Source organism: Pinus tabuliformis, chromosome 8 (assembly GCF_031772625.1).
Source record: "Pinus tabuliformis cultivar Carrire ecotype Pingquan chromosome 8, CPIR1, whole genome shotgun sequence".
Lineage (NCBI taxonomy): Eukaryota > Viridiplantae > Streptophyta > Pinopsida > Pinales > Pinaceae > Pinus > Pinus tabuliformis.
The window spans coordinates 949008757-949030918 of NC_142294.1; positions in this window are offsets into that span (position 1 = coordinate 949008757).

Below are 22162 nucleotides of genomic sequence, written 5' to 3' on the forward strand. Positions count from 1 at the left end.
TCCCATAGACCAACGTAGGGCTGCTCCCTTTAAACTAGAGGGAAACAGCTTCAGTTTCTGGGGGTTGGTGGTGTAATCATAACCTCGACATAGGATGTCGAACTCAAACAGGAACACATCCGGTGTTGGAAATAATACTGAGAGGGGGGGGTGAACCAGTATTATCGGATCTGTAAAACTTTTTCAATGCTCAGAAACATATACGCTACTTCAGTTAAGTAAAACTGCGTGTACACGCTACTGTGTCTAAATAAACCAGTGTATAACAAGAAAACTTATGATTCAGCAGTTTATCTCCAGTAAATGCATCAGGAAATTATTAACCATGATAGTAAAACAGATGCAGTATAACAGAACAGATCATCACACAAAAACCACACACATGAACACCAAGATATAAGGTGGAAACCCAATGTGGGTGAAAACCACCTGCTGCAAGTTGTCTCTATCTTTCTTTAATATGAAACTTCAGTTTACAATCTTTTGTACTGGTGCAGCCTTATACCAGTATGCAGGCTACAACCTGCAGAAGGCTACAACCTTCTCTCCTTCTCCAAACTTCCTTGGAAGGGAGCTCCAACCCCCTTTGCTTCTTGTACTAGCTAAGATACTAGTATGTAGGTGCTTACCTACAATCTTCTTTCTTTCAGGTACCACTTTTCATACATTTTCAGACTGGATATTCCTGAAGCACAACATTACAATCTGAAGACCACAATTCATTCAACTTTCACAACAGATCATTGAAGCACAAAACAACCAATACTAGCATCATCAATCTTTGAATCACTGAACCACTGAAACCCTGTCAACACCAGTCACAAGAACACAGAGCAGACTACAGAACTCTGCAATAGCAGTCAGATCCAACTGCAACCCCAAAATCAAGCTTCAAAAGATACACGCAACTTCAATGAGAGAAACCCGCGTATACACGCGCTTTTACCGAAGACAACCTGCGTACAGATCTAAAAATAAATTCTCTCAACTTGCAGCTGTACCAGACATCAGTTAGACCCAGAACATAACATTGCGTCAGTATGCAGATCTAGAAATACGCATAATCAACCATATCATAATAGTGCATTTCAAACCATTAGATCCCGATCTATGCTTAGATCTAGTCTTCCATCAACCGATGTGATCTCTCCTTAGCTTAGATCAAGCAACCCAGAACCTGCATACCAGATCTCTTCCTTTTTCAGATATTGAAGCCTCTTCCAAAGATATCTTTGCCTAATGATCTTCTTCTCCTTATATAGCCTTAGGCCTTACTCAATACCAAGAGCCAAAACCATAGAAATCCAATACCATCAACTTAAAAACTAGGGATCAACACGTCTGTCGAGATACTTTGGTCCAAAGACATAGGCTCAAGTACCAAGGACTAACTACCACGGACCAAAGGGAAGCTTCCCGACATATACGCCCTTTTCTGTTCATGCATCTGCGTGTATACGCATATTTGTATATAGATCACCTGCGTATACGCGACTTAGTATGCAGATAACCAGCGTGTATATGCAACTTGGATTTGATTAAACTGCGTATATGAGATTTCTCTTCATTCTGTAGTCTGAACGGGGATCTGTCATCAAAGAGAGTTGCCATCAAGGACAATCACCTGTACCATAGCGCCACACCTGTGCCAAAATGCCAACAATCTCCCCCTTTGGACTTGATGGCAACCTCAAGCTCCTTAGAATCATTCTCCCCCTTTGTCATCAAGGGCAAAGGGCTGTGCTCCCCCTGAGGACATGCTAATACCTCTGCTTGGCTGTGCTGAATCATGCTCCCCCTGACTGTAGACTAGATCTGAAAAAGTTGTTCTTCAACAAGAACCAAGACTTATACACCATAAGGGACCTTCCTATTACCAAAAGACTCAATACATACATCCATACTCCCTACCAAGAGGGGACACATCAGAAACAACCAATTATATTACATCATTCATCCCAGGCATTGTGGGGAAACCAACATAGGCCGTTACATGACCTTGACACCATAAAAGAGATATCACAAAAGAGATACATGACATAGAGACAACAGATCTAGACCAAGGCTTATGAAAGTCACCAGCAGCATCTGATAAACATCTTTTAGATCAGCAACCAGGATTTCTTTCGGAGCTCCTTCTCCTGAAACCAACAACAAAAACATCTAAATGCCAACAATGCTTTATGAGACTTTTAAGTTGTTCCCCCTGAACCTGTGCCTGCTGCACCCCCTGAAACTGTGCCTGAAGAATTCTGACATACCCATCTCAGACCTTTTCAAACCATAGATTGCCCTTGCTGATCAGAACTCCATATACGTGATTTCTCTTGCATAAACCAGTGTATGTACGCGGATATACTTTCTGCAACAAGCGTACAACATACACTACAACATACACACATACACGCGACTTACCCCGCATAAATCCGTGTATATACGCCGATATCCCTTACGTAACTTGCGTATACCAACTTTTCTGTAGAACAGACAGGCTTTAACAGCAGGATGAAGCATCAACTACTCCCAGCTTTTGTCTGAGATATTCAAAAGTTTCCCTGGGCAGTGGTTTTGTGAGAATATCAACAACTTGTTCCTTAGAAGGAACATACTCCAACTTGACCTTCTGCTCAAGTACTTGTTCCCGAAGAAAATGGTACTTGATTAGTATGTGCTTGGTCTTTGAGTGCATGACTGGATTCTTTGAAATGCTGATTGCACTTGTATTATCACATAAGATAGAGACTGGTGGAGTGCAAGTGATTTGAAAGTCCTGCAAGGTCTGCATCATCCAAAGAAGTTGTGTGCAACAAGATGCCGCAGCCACATATTCTGCTTCAGCTGTAGATAAGGCAATCGAACTCTGTTTCTTGCTGAACCAAGATACTAATCTGGAACCCATGAAGAAAGCACCACCACTTGTGCTTTTCCTATCATCCACACTTCCAGCCCAATCTGCATCTGTGTAAGCATGAAGAGTGAGATCTGTATTTCTAGGATACCATAAGCCATAGTTTTGGGTCCCTTGAAGATACTTGAAGATTCTTTTGACTGCCTGAAGATGAGTTTCCTTTGGGTTGGCTTGAAATCTTCCAACAATTCCTACTGCATGTGTAATATCTGGTCGGGTACCTGTCAAATAAAGCAAACTCCCATTCATGGATCTATAAGTGGGTTGGTGAACTGCTGTTGATTCATCATTTGCACTGAGGCTGCATCCTGTAACCATGGGTGTACATACTGGCTTTGACTCTTCCATGCCATACTTCTTCAAGATCTGCTTGAGGTATTTGGTTTGAGACAGGAAGATACCTCCTTCATTTTGTTGGATTTGCAATCCAAGAAAATATGTCAATTCTCCAAGTAGTGACATTTCGAATTCTTTCTGCATAACCAAGGCAAAGTTTTGACTCATAGTCTCTTCATTGCTGCCAAAGATAATATCATCTACATAGACAACAAGAATTAGCAATTTGTTATTTTCAACTTTTATATAGAGATTGCTATCTGCTGATCCTTTTGAAAAACCTTGTTGGTGAAGATATTTGTCCAACCGATAGTACCAAGCCCTTGGAGCTTGTTTGAGTCCATAGAGAGCCTTTTTCAATCTGCATACAAGGTTTGGATCATTCCCAAGAATGAAACCATCTGGCTTCTCAATATATACTTCTTCTTCTAAGTCTCCATTCAGGAAGGCTGATTTCATGTCCATTTGAAATACCTTGAAGTTTTGAAAGCTTGAGAGAGCAAGGAACATTCGGATGGCCTCAAGTCTTGCCACAGGAGCAAAGGTCTCTTCAAAATCTATTCCTTCTTGCTGCGCATACCCTTTACAAACAAGTCTGGCCTTGTTTCTAATTACTTCTCCTTTTTCATTCAATTTATTCTTGAAGACCCATTTTGTTCCTATTACATTCTTATCTTTTGGTCTAGGAACTAATTCCCAAGTGTTGTTCTTTTCGATCTGCTCAAGTTCTTCATCCATTGCTTTGACCCAACATTCATCTTTGCATGCCTCTTTCACATTTTGTGGTTCAGTGGAGGAGAGTAATGCCAAATAGCTTGAAGCTTCTGCAAGTGTCCTTCTTGTTTGTACTCCTGCTTCTTTCTGCCCCACAATCTGAGATTCTGGATGATTCTTTTGAACATATCTGGATGGAGTCTTCTCTTCTATTCTTGTCTGCTCCTCTGGTTGTTCTTGAGGTTCTTCTTCTTCTTGAGGTTCTTCTTCTTCATCATTCCGCCTTTGAGGGTAGCCTTCATTTTCTTCAATGTCTTCATGATGAACTTGCCTAGGAATATATCCCTTCTCATCAACCACTACATCAATGCTGTCAACAATTCTGCCAAGTCTTTTATTGTAGCACTTGTATGCTTTGCTATGTGGAGAATAGCCAAGAAGAATGCCCTCATCTGCTCTTGGTTCAAGTTTGCCAAGTTGCTCATCAGTATTCTTAATATAACATTTTCTCCCAAAGATTTTGAAGTGCTTCACCGAAGGAGTCTCACCACTCCATAGCTCATGAGGAGTTTGAGTGCTGTTTACTCGGACATTTGTTTTGTTAAGAATAATAACCGCAGCATGTGCAGCTTCACCCCAGAAGGTTGCGGGAGTACCAGATTCATCAAGCATAGCACGAGCCATTTGTTGGATTGTTCTATTCATTCTTTCCACAACCCCATTTTGCTGAGGAGTTCTAGCTGTAGAGAATTCTCTTCTTATCCCATGTTCTTCACAGAAATCGAAAAATTCGTTTGAGGTAAACTCCCCACCTCTGTCAGATCTGAGGCACTTAATTTTGTGTCCTGATTCATTTTCAACCAAGGCTTTGAAGGATTTGAATTTTTCGAATTCTTCATCTTTGTGCTTCATGAGCCCTAACCAAACAAATCTAGAGAAATCATCAATGGATAATATCAGATATTCTTCTCCTCGAGGTGTCCTCTTCCTAAATGGACCACATACATCTGTATGGACTAGCTCGAGAGGCATGCTAGCTGATCCTTCCTTCTCTGGAAAGTTAGTTCTGGTTTGCTTTCCAAACTGACAAGATTTGCATATAGTATTGTCTGGAATTTTGATATCTGGAAGACCACGAACTGCCTGATATTTGCATGCTTTCCTTATTTGTGAAAAGCTTAGATGCCCCAACCTCCGATGCCATAGCCAATGTTCATCATCCTTGCTTAAGTAGCATTGTTGTCTCTCCTCAAAGATATATAGATTATTTGGAGTCCTTCTTCCTTTGATCACTGTTTTACCTGTATCAAGATCGCGAACACAACATCCATTTGATCTGAATATTACCTCGGTTCCTTGATCGCACATCTGACTGACACTCAGAAGATTATGCTTTAGTCCATCAACATATAAGACATTTCCTGCTTTGACCTTCTCTTTCAACGGAGCAACACCTTTTCCTTTTATGGCTGCAGAGATATCGTTCCCAAAAGAAACTTTCTTCCCCTTTTCTAATGTGGTATATGACTCAAGATTTTCTTTGTCCCCTGTCATATGCTTCGAACATCCGCTGTCAATGTACCATAGACTTTCTTGACCTTCTGCATAAAAGGCTATCCCACATCTTTCTGGTTGAGATTCTTTTATTCTCCATGTTCTAGCATTTGAGGTTTGTTCCTTCTGAGTTGTCTTCCGGAACCTGCTCCTGCATTCAGAGTCTTCATGACCAAAGTTATTACAAATAGAGCATTCAACTTCATTTTCAAGAACCGAAAAAGTGTTATAAGTCCTTTTCATGGTTCCAGTCATTCTCCCTTGCTTTTGAGCTTCTCTAGTCATTATCGTTTTGTAGGCAACACATTGAGCTGCTTTGTGACCGAAGTTATGGCAAGAAAAGCATTGGCCATTAAAGAAACTTCTGTGATAATCAGATCTGTCATCCAACCGATTGTAGCTTCTATTCATTCTTGGAGCAAATTGGGAATATTTTACCTGTGGCTGATTGTAGCTTTTGTTTGTCCTTAAGGCAGTTTGTCCCCGAATTTCTTGATGGTCTTTATTTGTTCTTGAGGTAGATTGTCCCTGATTCACCTGATGACTTTTATTTGGCCTTTGCTCGCTTCTCCTTGCTGCATCAAGATAGTTTTTAGAGGTAGAGGCTTGAGATGTTTCTCCATTATATCCCAGACCTGTCTTGATCAGAGGAGATCGCTGCACATTGATAATCTCATCCAAGGTTTCAGATCCTTTAACAAATTTGAGATTAATTGCTTTAGTTTTCTCAATCTCCTTTCTAAGACAAACAATCTCACATTCCAATTTTTCAAGATGTTTTTCCTTTTCAGTCAGTTGAAATTGCAGAGAATCAATAATAGCACTTTTCTCTTCTAAGGAAACTTTGAGATTATTCATTTCTTCATAAAATCCATCTGCATCTATAGCATCCATGTAGTCATCATCTTCAAAAGCCATTAAGAGTTTATATCTATTACCTTGTTCATCTTCATCACTATTTGAAAGACCATCACTATCCTCATGAGTGTAATAGCTTTTCTTCTTTTCATTCTGTTTCTTGTTCCATCTAATAGGTTCCTTTCCCTTGTCATTCTTATCTTTGTGAGGACATTTGGCAGCATAATGACCTACTCTTCCACAAGCAAAACATTTAAAAGGTAACTTACCTCTGAATCTTCCAGAACCCCTTTGAAGATTTCTGACAAAATTTGATTCTTCTTCTTCATCTTCTGGCACATGATTTGCTTCATAATAATCTTCTTTGCCTGAAGCTTTGAAGGCAGCTTCTCTTCTGTCTGATGGACCTCCCTTTCTCATTTCATAAGCGGTTATAATTCCATGAAGCTGAGACATAGTGAGAATTCGGAGATTTTCCTTTTCTTCTATTGCAGATACTTTAGATTCAAACTTGGGGGACAATGATCTTAGAACCTTTTCAACTACTATAGCCTCTTTTATTTCTTCACCCAAATTTTTCATACAATTAACAATCTCATCTACCAGAAGAAAATAATTAGCCACACTTTCATCATTATACATCTTGAGAGTTTCATACTGAATCCTGAGAGTTTGAAGTTTAGCATGCTTTACCTGTTCATCTCCTTCATAGCTTGTGACCATTTTGTCCCATATCTATTTTGCGGATTTGAAGTGCATTACCTTCATGAATTCCGTTTGGGATATACTTCCTAATAGAGTACTGACTGCTTTTGCATTTGTTTCATACTTCTTTTTCTCAGCTGGATCTGTAGGAGTAGCTGAAGGAAAAGCATAGCCTGTTTCTACAATGTCCCAAACTTCTGTACCAAGAGATTGAAGATATGCAGTAACTCTCACCTTCCAATAATTGAAGTTTGTCCCATCAAAAACCGGTGGCCTGATTGATGCTTCTCTCTCGTAGTTGCTCATGATGAATGATCTACCTTCAAGCGATCAAGCTTCTCTGAAGGACCGGCTCCGATACCAATTGTTGGAAATAATACTGAGAGGGGGGGGTGAATCAGTATTATCGGATCTGTAAAACTTTTTCAATGCTCAGAAACATATACGCTACTTCAGTTAAGTAAAACTGCGTGTACACGCTACTGTGTCTAAATAAACCATCGTATAACAAGAAAACTTATGATTCAGCAGTTTATCTCCAGTAAATGCATCAGGACATTATTAACCATGATAGTAAAATAGATGCAGTATAACAGAACAGATCATCACACAAAAACCACACACATGAACACCAAGATATAAGGTGGAAACCCAATGTGGGTGAAAACCACCTACTGCAAGTTGTCTCTATCTTTCTTTAATATGAAACTTCAGTTTACAATCTTTTGTACTGGTGCAGCCTTATACCAGTACGCAGGCTACAACCTGCAGAAGGCTACAACCTTCTCTCCTTCTCCAAACTTCCTTGGAAGGGAGCTCCAACCCCCTTTGCTTCTTGTACTAGCTAAGATACTAGTATGTAGGTGCTGACCTACAATCTTCTTTCTTTCAGGTACCACTTTTCATACATTTTCAGACTGGATATTCCTGAAGCACAACATTACAATTTGAAGACCACAATTCATTCAACTTTCACAACAGATCATTGAAGCACAAAACAACCAATACTAGCATCATCAATCTTTGAATCACTGAACCACTGAAACCCTGTCAACACCAGTCACAAGAACACAGAGCAGACTACAGAACTCTGCAATAGTAGTCAGATCCAACTGCAACCCCAAAATCAAGCTTCAAAAGATACACGCAACTTCAATGAGAGAAACCCGCATATACACGCGCTTTTATCGAAGACAACCTGCGTACAGATCTAAAAATAAATTCTCTCAACTTGCAGCTGTACCAGACATCAGTTAGACCCAGAACATAACATTGCGTCAGTATGCAGATCTAGAAATACGCATAATCAACCATATCATAATAGTGCATTTCAAACCATTAGATCCCGATCTATGCTTAGATCTAGTCTTCCATCAACCGATGTGATCTCTCCTTAGCTTAGATCAAGCAACCCAGAACCTGCATACCAGATCTCTTCCTTTTTCAGATATTCAAGCCTCTTCCAAAGATATCTTTGCCTAATGATCTTCTTCTCCTTATATAGCCTTAGGCCTTGCTCAATACCAAGAGCCAAAACCATAGAAATCCAATACCATCAACTTAAAAACTATGGATCAACACGTCTGTCGAGATACTTTGGTCCAAAGACATAGGCTCAAGTACCAATGACTAACTACCACGGACCAAAGGGAAGCTTCCCGACATATACGCCCTTTTCTGTTCATGCATCTGCGTGTATACGCGTATTTGTATATAGATCACCTGCGTATACGCGACTTAGTATGCAGATCACCAGCGTGTATACGCAACTTGGATTTGATTAAACTGCGTATATGAGATTTCTCTTCATTCTGTAGTCTGAATGGGGATCTGTCATCAAAGAGAGTTGCCATCAAGGACAATCACCTGTACCATAGCGCCACACCTGTGCCAAAATGCCAACATCTGGATCTTCTTAAGTGAGTCCATGAAAGGTAGGAATATTTTGTAGAGGGATATCTTTCATGGGGGTGTTGACATCTGTGTCAACAGTAGGATACTATGATGTAGATGTCTGGGGTGTTTGTGGTTTATTGGCCATTTGATCAAAGATATGCAGTACCCCTCCGCGATCTCTGGAGCTAGAGAGTTATCCCTAGGATGTCTAGAAGAGGCGGGAATGATCCTAACATCACTTCCTTGATCTGGGACACTAGGTGTCCTCTGCTCAATTACTACCTCAGGGGATCTTGGTTCCTCTGTTTCCCCTGTTTCTCCCCCTCCTTCACGGATGTTGCAAGAATTCCCTTCTTGTGAGGGAATTGGTTGCGAATTTTCAATATCTTGAAAACTATGCTCAGTCCCTTTAGTTTTAATGTGGACCTCAGTGTAGGCTACATATGGTGACCTTATGGCCTAAAGGGAGACAATAGGTTGTCTAGAAGCAACAGTCCAGGGACCTACTGATGGCTGAGATTAAGCTTTTCTTAACATGCTGTCGATACAAGTTGATCGTCCAAGGGTCACTCGTCCCTTAGATTTTTCAAGTTTGGGGTGTGGGATTGTATTGTTTTCTAGTCTTTTCTTCTTAGTCATTGATGCAAAAATTCAAATATTTATTTCTACCTTAAATTCCTAGCAATTCTGCTAGAAAGTGGGCGAGGGAGTAGGAATTTTACTTGCTCCATATGCAGGTTCTTACCTTCCATTTTAATACCCATTTCTCTCTCAATAGACAAACATCAAATACCTACTTCACCTCTCTGTAATTGTGTTGAAAAGCGGGTGGAGGAGTAAGCACTTAACTTGTTCATTACGTAGGTTCTTACCTTCCATTTTCAATACCCAATTCTTTCCCAACAACAATTATCAGATATACATCTCTCTTTGTAAAATGGCAACACTCTACCCGGCAACGTTGCAAAAATGTTGGCTGATAAAAGGTGTCTTTAAAAACTCCTAATTACCCCACATTAATCATCAACCTGGGCAAGTCCTCTTATTCCAAGAGTGTACACAATATGTGCATGCTATGAATCGAGAGAGTAATGTTTCTTAGAATGAAGAATAAACCTTTGATACAAGAGTAAACAGATGCATTTATAAAACTCTAATTGTAACTTTTAAAGGAAATATTACCTCTAGGCATCAAGACTTAATCCTCTGCTGAAATCATAATCAAATCTCACACAAGCAATTCAATTGACAATAGTATCAACCGAGAGCATAGGAGCAATCACCAATCTCTTCTTAGCTGATTCTATCTAAATCACACTCAATCCCAATTAAGCAATCCAAATGGAAATGATGTCAACCGAGAGTTCAATAGCGATAACCAAACTCTTACAACTGATTAAATCAATAATATTCACTGTCTTAATGGCTAAATAATTTAATCTACAATAAGTGTAAATTGAATCAAGTGACAATGCTACAAAACATGTAAAGAATATGTACTACTTCAATTCAGGAAAGAGGTAAATAGTGAATAAGATAAACTCATTGAAAATGGGAAAATTATCAAACTTACGAGAATCATAAATATATAACACAAGGAAGCAGTTTAATCCACTAGAGGTCGGGCCCTTAGCCACCAACGAATACTGCTGAGCTACTTCAGAGAATACGAATAAACAGCAACGCAAATTATATATTAACCATTGAACTTAGTCTCATTACAATACGGTCGTGTTCTCCAATAGCAAAAGTCTGTAAATTAGAATTACAATTTGAAATAACATAGATTGATCCCCTCTCCTCCTACAATCTTTTTCTTTTATAGTCAGAAAGAGGTAAAAGATAAATGCGATCCCTCAGGATCTCCCAATCTTGAGGGATTCACAACTGAATGTTATCTTCAAACACCCTTAATATTTGGCGTTGATCCTCCTGATCTGTCCTCCAACCTAATGACAACCGACGCACTCCATTCTTCCTTTGTTGGTTTATGCTGTTCCGTCGCTAGGGAACAACAACTGTTCCTTTCGTGATTTTTCTGCATAAAGAGGAGTAAAAGTTAGTTACGATGGCTAAATCTTAACTAAGAGTAGTTCATCCATTTCTTATCATAATCCATCAATATGTTAGCGCATCAAGATATGAAAGAGATAAGAAAAGAGGAAAAAGGTGATGGAATTAAGAGTAAATATATACCCATTTCGTAACTCAACAAATACTCTCCTTTAATTTTTTTTATGATTAATTCAACATCCCCTTGAATGGATATTCTCTTGGCACCTAATTTTTTCAGTAACTGCAATCCTAATATAAGGGCTTCATACTCTGCTATGTTATTGGTACATTTGAAATTGAGTTTGTATGAGTGACCCTCTGCATGATTGTTTCTTGTGTTTACCACCCATACTCCTGCTCCAAAACCATCTTTGCTACAAGATCCATCAAAGTTCATGTTCCAAATAGGTTCAGGAAGAGTATTTGGTTCTATTGTTTGTGCTTGGTTTGGATCTGTTTCAGAAATTTTAGTTTTAGCATTGATCACCTGAGTCTTGATGTCTCCATCATTTTAAAGAATGAAAGAGTCTAAATCTGAGTGGACAGAGTAAAGTGGAGAGTTGTGAGGCTTCTCTTGACTACTCACCATGAATTTCATCAAATTTTCCCTATATAATATTCTTCGCTGCCCAAAAACTGGTATAGTGGAAAAGATCATATCCATCTGTAGGGTACCTTGTAATTTTTCTCTCCATGAATGTGACAACAACATGTCATACTTAGGGGGAATATCTACAACCACTATGTCCATTACTAGAGTTTTGGCAGGGATTTGAGCTAAAGTAACACATAGGTCTTTGATGAGACCTAGGCATCTTACTTTGCTGGAATCAAAAGAATACAAGTCTTTATAAGGTTTGGTAATTTTAAGTCCTAATTTATACATAACAACTTTAGGCATTAAATTGTGTGAGGCACCTGAATCCAACATAGCATTATGGAGAATCTTGTCATGAATATTTAGGCTAACATAGAATGGAGGAACTCCTCCTTCCTGTGGTTTTCCCTCAACTTCCGGTCCAAATAAGAGTTCAGGCTGGTCATCATTTAGATTTACAAAATCTGTGTTTTCCCCTATGTTTAGAGCTTTCATCACTTGGGGTCTGTACATGTTTTTGTTCATTAGCTTTGTTAGAGGAATATGAATTTTCATCTATGCTAATTGATTCTCAATGTTGAACGATGTTTGAATATTAACCAGGTTGGGAAGTTCAGATTGATTTGTAATTTATTTTTTCATATGCTCTTTTCGCTGACTTATGGTTGGGGTATCTATTTGAGTAGTTCTAGAAACACTGTCAATTGTCTTTTTGATAGGAATTTCCACTTTATTTTTACCAGAATTATCAACAGTTTTCGTAGGAAGACTTTTTGTGGTTTTCCTAAGGTTAGTTTCAGAGGATTTTTTAGTAGGATTTTCAAAGTTTTTTTTGTTGATATTTTCTGGATTCTTTTTGCTACTAAGGTTATACTACCTATGGAATTTCGCGATGGAATTTTCAAAACCTTGTTTATATTCATCTCATTCTTCAGAGTCTAGTTCAATTTGAGCTAGGAGAAAAAGTTCTTACTCCTCTTGAGTGAGAAAAATTGTTTCATCATCATTTATTCCCATCATATTTATTTGATTATCATCCAAATATTTAATAATATTACCCTCATCATCAGTGTAGTTTTCCTGAAAAGGATCCCAAACCTGTTGGTTTGGACCCTTTTGTTCTCGTTGTTTGATTTGGGGAACATTCCTTCTAAAGTTTTGGTTTCTATTTTGAGGAGAATTTTGGTTCTCTCTCACTTGAGTTTGGCCATTTATGTTTACTCTTTACATCATCTTTTCCACTACCCTTACTAGGTTATCAATTTTATGATTAGAGGAAGAAGTGGAAGGCTCTTCTTTAATGGTAACCTCACATTCAGATTTTAGTTTGACCTTCTTGGCTAAGATGTTAGCTTCAATTTTTATAGCATTATCTTGCATTTCTTCCAAAGTTGTCAGGTCTCTATCTCTCTCTCTCTCTCTCTCTCTCTAATTTGATATTCCATGTCTACATCAAAATCATCAGGAAAATCAATTAAAGCTAGGCCAGGGGAGGGCCTGATGTCTGTAGGAATGGCATTGTGAACAGTATTAAACTGTTCACAGTATTCTTCCACAATTTCATTTGGATTTAGTTTTAGTCTTTTATATTCATTTAGTATTTGAAGTGGATTTTTCTTGATTTCCCATCTAGCTAAGAAAGTTTGATGGAATGCATCAAAGTTAGCTATACTTCCTGCAGGTAAACTCCTAAACCATTATTTTGACATCACCTCCTAAACTTTTAGAAAACAATCTCATTTTTACATCAACTTCATCTACTTCTTGAAGGTCAAACACATCATTCATTCTATCCACATGTTGTTGAGAAGTATGAGAACCAGTGTTATCAAAGGTCAGAATTTTAGATTGATAATCTCTAGGCATAGAATTTATCTAGCCTGGTAACACCAAAGGTGCATACCTACCTGCCATAGTTGGTCTAAAAGATTTATTGGAAGATGGTCCTGTGGTAGGTGTAGTTGTAATAAGTATAGGGATAATAGGAATAACAATATGAGATATCACAGGTGAAGAAGTAAAGACTATGGAATGAGTGGGACTAGGGGGTTGTAGATTAACAGACTGAGAAGATTGGTTGGAAAAAGAAGCTACTGCAATGGTTAAAGCTGAAAATTCAATAGATTGTTGAATATAAGCTTCATCAATGGCTTGTTTTAAAGCTGAAACCAGATCCTGTAATTTATCAAATTGATGTAGGGATTCAAGATCGGGATCTATTTGCAAAGGTTGGGTTTGGTGTATATGGTTGCAGTATGGTTTTTCCAATGACAACCTGATCTACAAAAGTATCAGATTTTGATTTAAACAAACTATGTTGGAAAGGCAAAATCAAACTCTATATCTTGAATAGTTTCAAATTTCTCTAGAAGAGAGTTAGAAATTGACAAAGGAATATTCTCAGGAAGAGAATTGAACCTAGACAAAGGACTATTGCTACCTTGACTCTCTGTAAAACTTTTCTTTCTCACAAATTTCTCTGGACTATCTACAAATTCAGTAGGGTTGGGCTCAGGGTGATCTCTAGTGAAAATTATTTTGGGAGCCACGTCTATTAAAATTCATCACACGACTAATAAAATCGAGATTAAAAACAAACTCAAATATATACAAGATAAAAACCTCAGATCATGTATTTCATAATGATATATAAGCTTTAATTTATAAAAGTATTGATTGAATAACAAGGAATAATTATATCTAAAGAGTTTTAGTCCCCAATATGGCCACCACTATGTTGTCATTCTGTATTTTTGAGGTTGAGGGAGTAAACACATAGGCCGACATCAAAACTACTTTGGAAGATGGGATCTAGCGCTGCCAGATTCAAAGATGGATCTCTCTGTAAAATTTAGCTTTGTTTTATGTGCATTTTAGGCTAGTTATGACTGTACTGATTATTTTGATTGAATGGTTTGGTTGATTTACTTGTTGTAATTCCATTGGGCTATGGAGTCTAAAGATTTAACTGGATTTGACATCAAATTTTAGAGGAGTTTCAATAGGAAAGCTAGGTTGTACTATTTGGATCTTTTCAGGAATGCAGATGGATTATGAGAGAACATAAAAGTAAGATTCAGTGGAAATGAAGGAGAAATTAAGAATTCCTTAATTTGACTTTAGTGGAAAACATGAAAATTACTAAAATCCAGAATAGGGTGCTCTAAATAAAAAATCCTATTCATCACATTTTTTGTTAAGTAATTAAGATTTCAGAGTATCAGAGAAAGAAAAACAATGTTTAAACAAATAAACTAAAGAAACACATCACCATTTGGTACACCAGATGAATCCTATGAAAAGGTCCCTGTATTATTGAAGCTCCAGTAATTTGAAAAATTAAAATATGCAGAGGAAATTACATTCAAAAATCAACCCTTAATACTTCAAGCAGTGAAGTATTATACTAATAATTACAAAATCATTGTCTCAACAGACAGTATATTATTAGCCTAATTACAAACAATAATATTTATCTCTGGCAGAAAAATAGGCCACGTAAAGAGAGAGATGGAAAGGTGGCTCTGTTTTTGTGGATTCAGTTGCTGAGTCAACCTGAAACTGTGTTGTGTTGATGTGCTGACTGTTGTGCTAGCTGATGTGATTTTCATTGTCTTACTGCGCCTGAATTACCTTTTTAATATAGTAAATCTGAAAGTTATTCCCATCTCTTTTCATCTGGTATGGTCAATTTAATTATCCTCCGGTAAATTTCATTGACCTCTATGTATTTGTAAAAAGTTGGCTTCAATATAAAAACATGTTTTACCTCATTCTGTATATAGAAATCATTTGACATGGTTTCCAAAAATGATTTTTTTTTCATAATACCCTTTATCCCACTGAACTTGACACTGCTTCTCGCCATTTCCTTCATCTTCAGGACATAGTCTTCCTGAGTGATCAATTTATCATTTATCACATAAATGTTGGGTAGCCCTTTCTAGATAAATGCTTCAATTCTGTTGTAGAACTTGTTTACTCCCAGCTCCAATGTTTCACACCTTTCCTCCAATTTTATAATGAGTTTCCTTTTGGTCAAAAATTTTTTGACTTCTAAAATAGTGGCAGTCCTGTCATTGATTCCTAATTTTTCAAGTTCATATTTGGACTTAGAATTCAGGAATATGATAATGTTGGAGGCTTCTGTGAGAATTTCTCCAAGCTTCTCCCTTCCCTGAACAATGGTTTTTGTAGATTTTTCTATCAATTTCTTCTGCTCAAAGATGATTTAGATAGATGGTCAAATCTCAATGGTTCATAGAATCTAGAATACCCATCCAAATGGTTTCCTTGGCTTGGGCCAAGGTCTGACCAATTTAGGTATCGCTTTCTACCTTTTGCAACTTCTCCAACATTCTCTGTGGTTTCTACATTTCAGCAAGATGGGAAGTTTCAGCTCTGTCCTTTTGTACTTCTAGAGCTTTGAGCTACCCCTACAAATTCTTGATCTCTTCTGATAGGATGGGCATGTTCTCCAATGTCTTTGTTACCTGTTCAACACTTCCAGTATGAGTGGAAGAAGTAGCTATAGTGTTTTTTCCAGTTACTGGAAGATGAGAAATGGGTATGGCATCGAATGGGACAATGGCCATCTTCTGACTCTATTCTTTCTCCTTTATCATCTTCTCCAATTCTGCCTCTGTCTATCTAATCTGTATGTTCTACTCTATACTCAACTTCATCATGTTAGCCTTCTGTGCCTCATTTTCTTCAATGTCCTTGGCTAAGGGGTTCTTTGTGGCTGGAAGCTTAGGCTTCTTTCTCAATGCTGCAATGTCCAAATTTTTCTTCTTGATAATCTCCTCTGCAACATTGACATATTTAGGGCCATATCCTATATTTACCACCAAATCTTCCAAAGACCTTATCCATTTTCAACTGAGATAGAATATTGGTAAATGAAACCTGCAACTTGGACAATGACATAGCAGTGTTAGTTAAAGTATACGATATCATCTCACTAGTCTGCTTATGCATCTCCATTTGATCAATGGGATGTATATCTTTGGTGTTGAACTCAAATGTAGTTTTGTTGTAGTTTGTTGATGTTTTTGGATGTGGATTCTGGGCCTCAAGAGAAGCCATTTGCATCTTCCCATGCTGTGTGTCAAAAACTGTTAACATTCTGCTCTGGGAGCTGGAGGTCTACTTCAAAAACTGATTATAGGTACTGTTTTTAAGAATCTCATTCTTAAGCTTAATCTCTCTGAACCTATCAAAAACTGTCTTTTCCTTCTCTCCTTGGAAATTATGTGAATCTAGCTCTGCTTCCTTTTGACCTTGTGATGATGAAGGTCCAATACGAGATGTTACAAATTTGTTGCTTGTAGGTGGTGAGTCTATAATTATTATGGAAGCTTACTCTTCTATCTCTTTGTCCACATCTGTCCTAGTAGTCAATTTTGTCCTCTTCCTGTAACTGATCCTGAACTCTTTGGCCTCACTTCCATTGGTTGATGATTATCCCTCCTCCCTTTGTATTTTGCTTTATTTCTCCTAAGGAGTGGGAGTCTACAAACTGGAAGTAGAAAAGAGTTGTTCTTCAGCTTCCTACAAGGTGTTTTCTGTGCATTCCAACTGATTTGCATATTTTTCTATTTCGTGCCTTGCAGTATGGATATAGGGAGTACTTTTATTTTCTACTATGAGCTTTGACATAATGCCACAATGGTCATAAGACCATGTAAAACCCTCGCTGAACTTCATTTCTTTAAGCATCTTGTCTGCTTCTTCACCCTGTTGTCCTGGTATTATATAAAAATGGGCCCACATGTGTCTTTATTCAAAACCTTGATTTTTTCTTAGCCACTACAAAATGAATGTCATCAGAATTTGACATCTGTTTTATGTATTCCAGGGAAAAAATTATCATAGGGAGGTAATTAGGGAGTTTGTATGGTGCCAATTCGCATCCATAAACTTTGATTTCTATGTAGTTTTGTTAGAAATACCAATATCTAGTCTTAACTTGATCTTTTAGATGAAAACTTATTTTGATATATTCAATAAATATGGGTTGTGTGGAACTATTAAGGATGTTCATGGCTGGGTGACCAAATTCCTCAATAAACTACTTGTAAGAAAATTCCTATTGTTTTTTCATGACCAATGAAGTCCAAAAGATCACTGGCTACTAGTTTCCTACATCATCAAGCTTCTGCATTGCAAAATTGAACTTATCTGCTTGATAATAAAGGAACATGTAGATTAAAATGGAGGTGTACTTAAACACCTTCTTTGTGGGAAATTTTAGAAATTTCTCATGAATGCTATCAGCAAAGAATTGACTGAAATTGAATACAATGGATGGCTTACTGTCTGTGGAAAATATGGAGAGGAAACCTAAAATGGGCTCATCTACCCAATGATCAGAATAATAACCCAAAATATAGGAAATTATGGATATAATTTGCTTGGCTTAATCAGGGAATATGGGGGAAGGATATGGAGGATTATTCTTAGGTAATTGGGCATTCTTAGGAAAGAAAATATTGAAAATTTTAGCTTGGGTAGCGAAATCCAGCTTTTGATAAAGCTGGGTGAGGGCTTCTAAGGAGAAAGGAGCAATATTTTCCACAGGAGATGCTAGGATCATTTGGTCTATAGGCTGAGTAGTAATGGTAAAGAGGATGTCACTAGATGGGGCCATGATATGTCTTTGGGTAGGGACATAACATGCCTGACATTTTCTATTAAATTTTTGGGCTTTGAAGGTCAGAGGGAAGATATAATGGGGAAGATTGGACTCCCAGAGCCCAATTTCATCAGTTTTATCTGCATGCTTGTCCTCCAACCAAGAGTATAACTCTGAAAAGCCACAGTCACATTGGGTTTCATTAATCCGATAATCCCTATCGTCCAAAGGGATGTAATCTAAATCTATGGAGGGAGGGATCAAGGGATTAACACTTTTATCTTGATTTTTTCTCTTGGGAGGCATCATTGTATTAGCAAAAGATAAGAGAAATTGACAAGAAATCTTACCGGGAAATAGTTGGGGTAATGAATTGTCAGGGGAAGGAGACAGAAGACTGTCAATTTAGATTTGGTCTTGGTCGAGGAAAATATCTAAGAAGGGTTTTGTGCAAAAGCTGTTAGTTATAGAGAATGAGCAGTAAAAACAAGGAGATTGATAGCTTCAGAAGCTTTTAAACAATGTTGTGAAAGTCCCATTGGAAATGGAGTGGGACCGTTAAGTTTGAATGGTTACCCAGGGATTGAATTGAGTGTTGAAGGGTTTTTTTTGTCAGGAGTGCAATTTTGTGGAAACAGCTAGGTGACATGGTGAGGGTTGAGTGGAGTTAATGTCGTGGTAGGGACGCGGTAAAGCATGCGAAGGGAAAGTGGTTTCAGAGGGGATAGAGGTTGGTAAGTAGTTTTGGCCAAGGGGGGTGGGTGTGTGAAATTGGGAGATGTTTCCACGTTAGGATGGGGCCCAGGGGAAGAAACAACTTTTTTGGACCCACCTGATGGTAAAGGCAGGATGGAGAGGGTGGGCCGAAGGCAAATCAGGGTTGTATATGGTGAGGGATGGGTGATCCCAAAGCTCTGATAGCGGCATTGATTAACTGTATACGAAGAAACAAGATTTGTTTGTATGCGCCTTTATGTTTTGCCTTTTTGACTTAGGATAAAGGTTTAGGAATAAAATCATGAAAAAACACTTTATCCCATTGCACCCGTTTGCCTTTTTACCATATCATTAAAACTTAGGATATAAATGGCATAGGCATATATTTATAAAAACCATCTAATTTACCTACCCTTAACTAAACTAACATTTTATTTTTTCCAAAGGGTGCACTTAAACTAGCCAACCCACATTATTTTCTTTTATACAAAATGAAAAAATATCTAAATACTACTATTTATTTCTCCTATTGATTCAGATTAAAAAGTTGAATCAATGTCATTTTCTACCTAATTACTAATTTACCAAGATTACGTTGTTGGGAAAAATGTTATTCTCTAACCTAATTTACAGAAGTTTAGACAAGTTTAACCATGATTACACTCTATGATTAAACAAGTAGCTAGACATTGTGGCATTTTGAACAAGTTGCACACAACCTTTATTTAACAATGATGAAGAAAACTATATATCAGTAGTGGCATTTAGACTTGCAACATTTTCAATATTATTCCTTTTTTTCTTTTTTTCTTTTTATGGGGTTCTATTTTTCATTCTTTTTCCAATATTTTTGTTTTTCCTCTCTTTTATTTATACCCTCTTTTCACTTTTTATTCTATTTTTCTTTTATCTAGAAATCATGGCAAATTGACAATTATTTACAGTATAAGATTCTTGAGATACAATACTCAAATACCTTTAGATCCTATAAATTATAGGACACTAACACATTCCATAGGCCAAATGACATGATTAACCATTCATAAAAATATTCCCTAGTTTTGAAAGTGATTTTCTAGGTATCTTCTTCTTTGACTCAAACCCAGTGATATCTAGACTTAAAGTCTAGCTTGGTGAATTATTTGGATTGTTGCAACTAATCTAGTAGATCATCTATTCTAGGTAGCGGGTACTTGTTCTTGAGTATAATTTTGTTTAGCACCATGTAATCGATGTACATCCACCAAGTCCCATCCTTCTTTAGCACAATGATGATGGGTGACCCACATAGTGGAATGACACCCTATTTCAGTAGATTCTACAACTACTTCTTTACTTCACTTGCTTCCATAATGGATAACCTGTATAGCCCAATGTTTGGCAATGGGGATTTTGGAAATATTTGTATCTCGTGCTCCATTTATCTCTTGGGTGGTATCCCTTTAGGATCCTAGAACACATTCCTATATGCCTACATAAAATATTCCAACTATTGTTTATGTTTGTTAGTACACCTCTCTAGGGATGAATTTTCTTTCACTGGCTCTTCTATGGACTGATTTTCTCTTAAAAAAATAACACACACTTCTTTCTAGAATTGATTAGTTTCTTGGCTTGGTTGGCACTTACCAATCAAAATTTTGACTTTCCGTTATGTGCATTGATGGTGAAGGATTTCCATCCTTGATGAGGTGGTAGTGGTTGGCTCTTCGCATGAAGATTACATCTTGGGTGTACACATACGGACTTGCAAAGACCATTCCACATACATCAAGGGAAACTACATCTAGTTCTACTTCCTAAATAAAATCATCACTACTAAGAAATCTAATTTTTTGTTGTTTGGTTACCTTTATTTTCGCGTCCTTATTTACCCATAACAATGGATATGGTCTTGCATGATCGCGAACTTCTAATTCCAATGTGTTGACTAGTTCTGTTGCAATGATATTTTCCTGTGATCCTAAGTCCAACATAGCATCAATATTTATCTTCTTAACTTCTATCTTTATATACAAGAGTCTAGTATTTTTGTTCTCTTCATATTTTTGAAAGATACTCAGATTCACCTCCTTCTACACTCATGTCAAAACAATATTATCATCCATGTTTGAACCACTTTCAACCTATTTGCTTGAATAAATGTCCATGAGGTTCTTCCTATTAGCAACTTTCTTTCCTCTTATTGGGTTAAGCTTTGGATACAACTTCCAACACTTCTCCTTTCTATTACTATCAATTTTATAATGGTTGCAATGGTTGTTGGGATCTTTTCACTAGTGTGATGTGGTTATCATCTTTCTATATTCCCCCTTTCCACTTTTTATTCCCCTCCTCAGAAGCATCTTGATTCTCTTTTTTCTTGGACCCACTTAATTTCCCTTTATTTTTTCCTATGTTCTCCATTTATTGTGCTTGTACACATGCCTCATCCACTGATCTAGGCTTTGAAAAACATCACTTTCTTCTGCAAATAGATGTGTAGACCCCCCAGATACTTGAGGCGTACATTTGGGTTCTCTAGTGAGATACCCAACTTTATTGCCATCTTTCTAAACTATGTGGTGCACTCATATACACTTTTCCCTTGCTTCTGCCTGAAGTAATCCCACCAAATCCATTGGTCCCTTAGGTACTTGATAGGGTAAAATTGTGACCTTATGAGGGTCTTGAAATCCACCGACTTAGTCATTGGAGGATATCCCTATAACCTTAAGGTATTTGTGTGGCTTTCCCACCAAGTTATGGCATGGTTCTCTAATTTTAGCTAAGAAAATGAAAGCTTATGATCTTCCTCTATATGATGAAAACTAAAATAAACTTCTAATTCTTGCAACCAATGATTTATCTTCAGAGTCTCAATATCACCTTTATATGGCTTTATTTTGACCATTTCTTCCATTTTGAATAAGGATCGTGAGTGGTTCATGACACTCGAATTGGATTGATCTTTTCTGGGTTCTTTCTGTGGCTTCTTCTCTGTTTCTTCTCAATTTATTGAACATATACATTAGAACCTCCATTTTCTTATAATAACGTGAGCTTATTACTTAGGGACACCATGAGGAGTCTCACATTATGTTTATATCTACAAATTTTGCTTCTATGCACAAAAACCTCTCCTCTGTAGGACCATGAGGGTTATTCACATATTTGTCAGCCATGACTAGGGTTTTTAACTTTT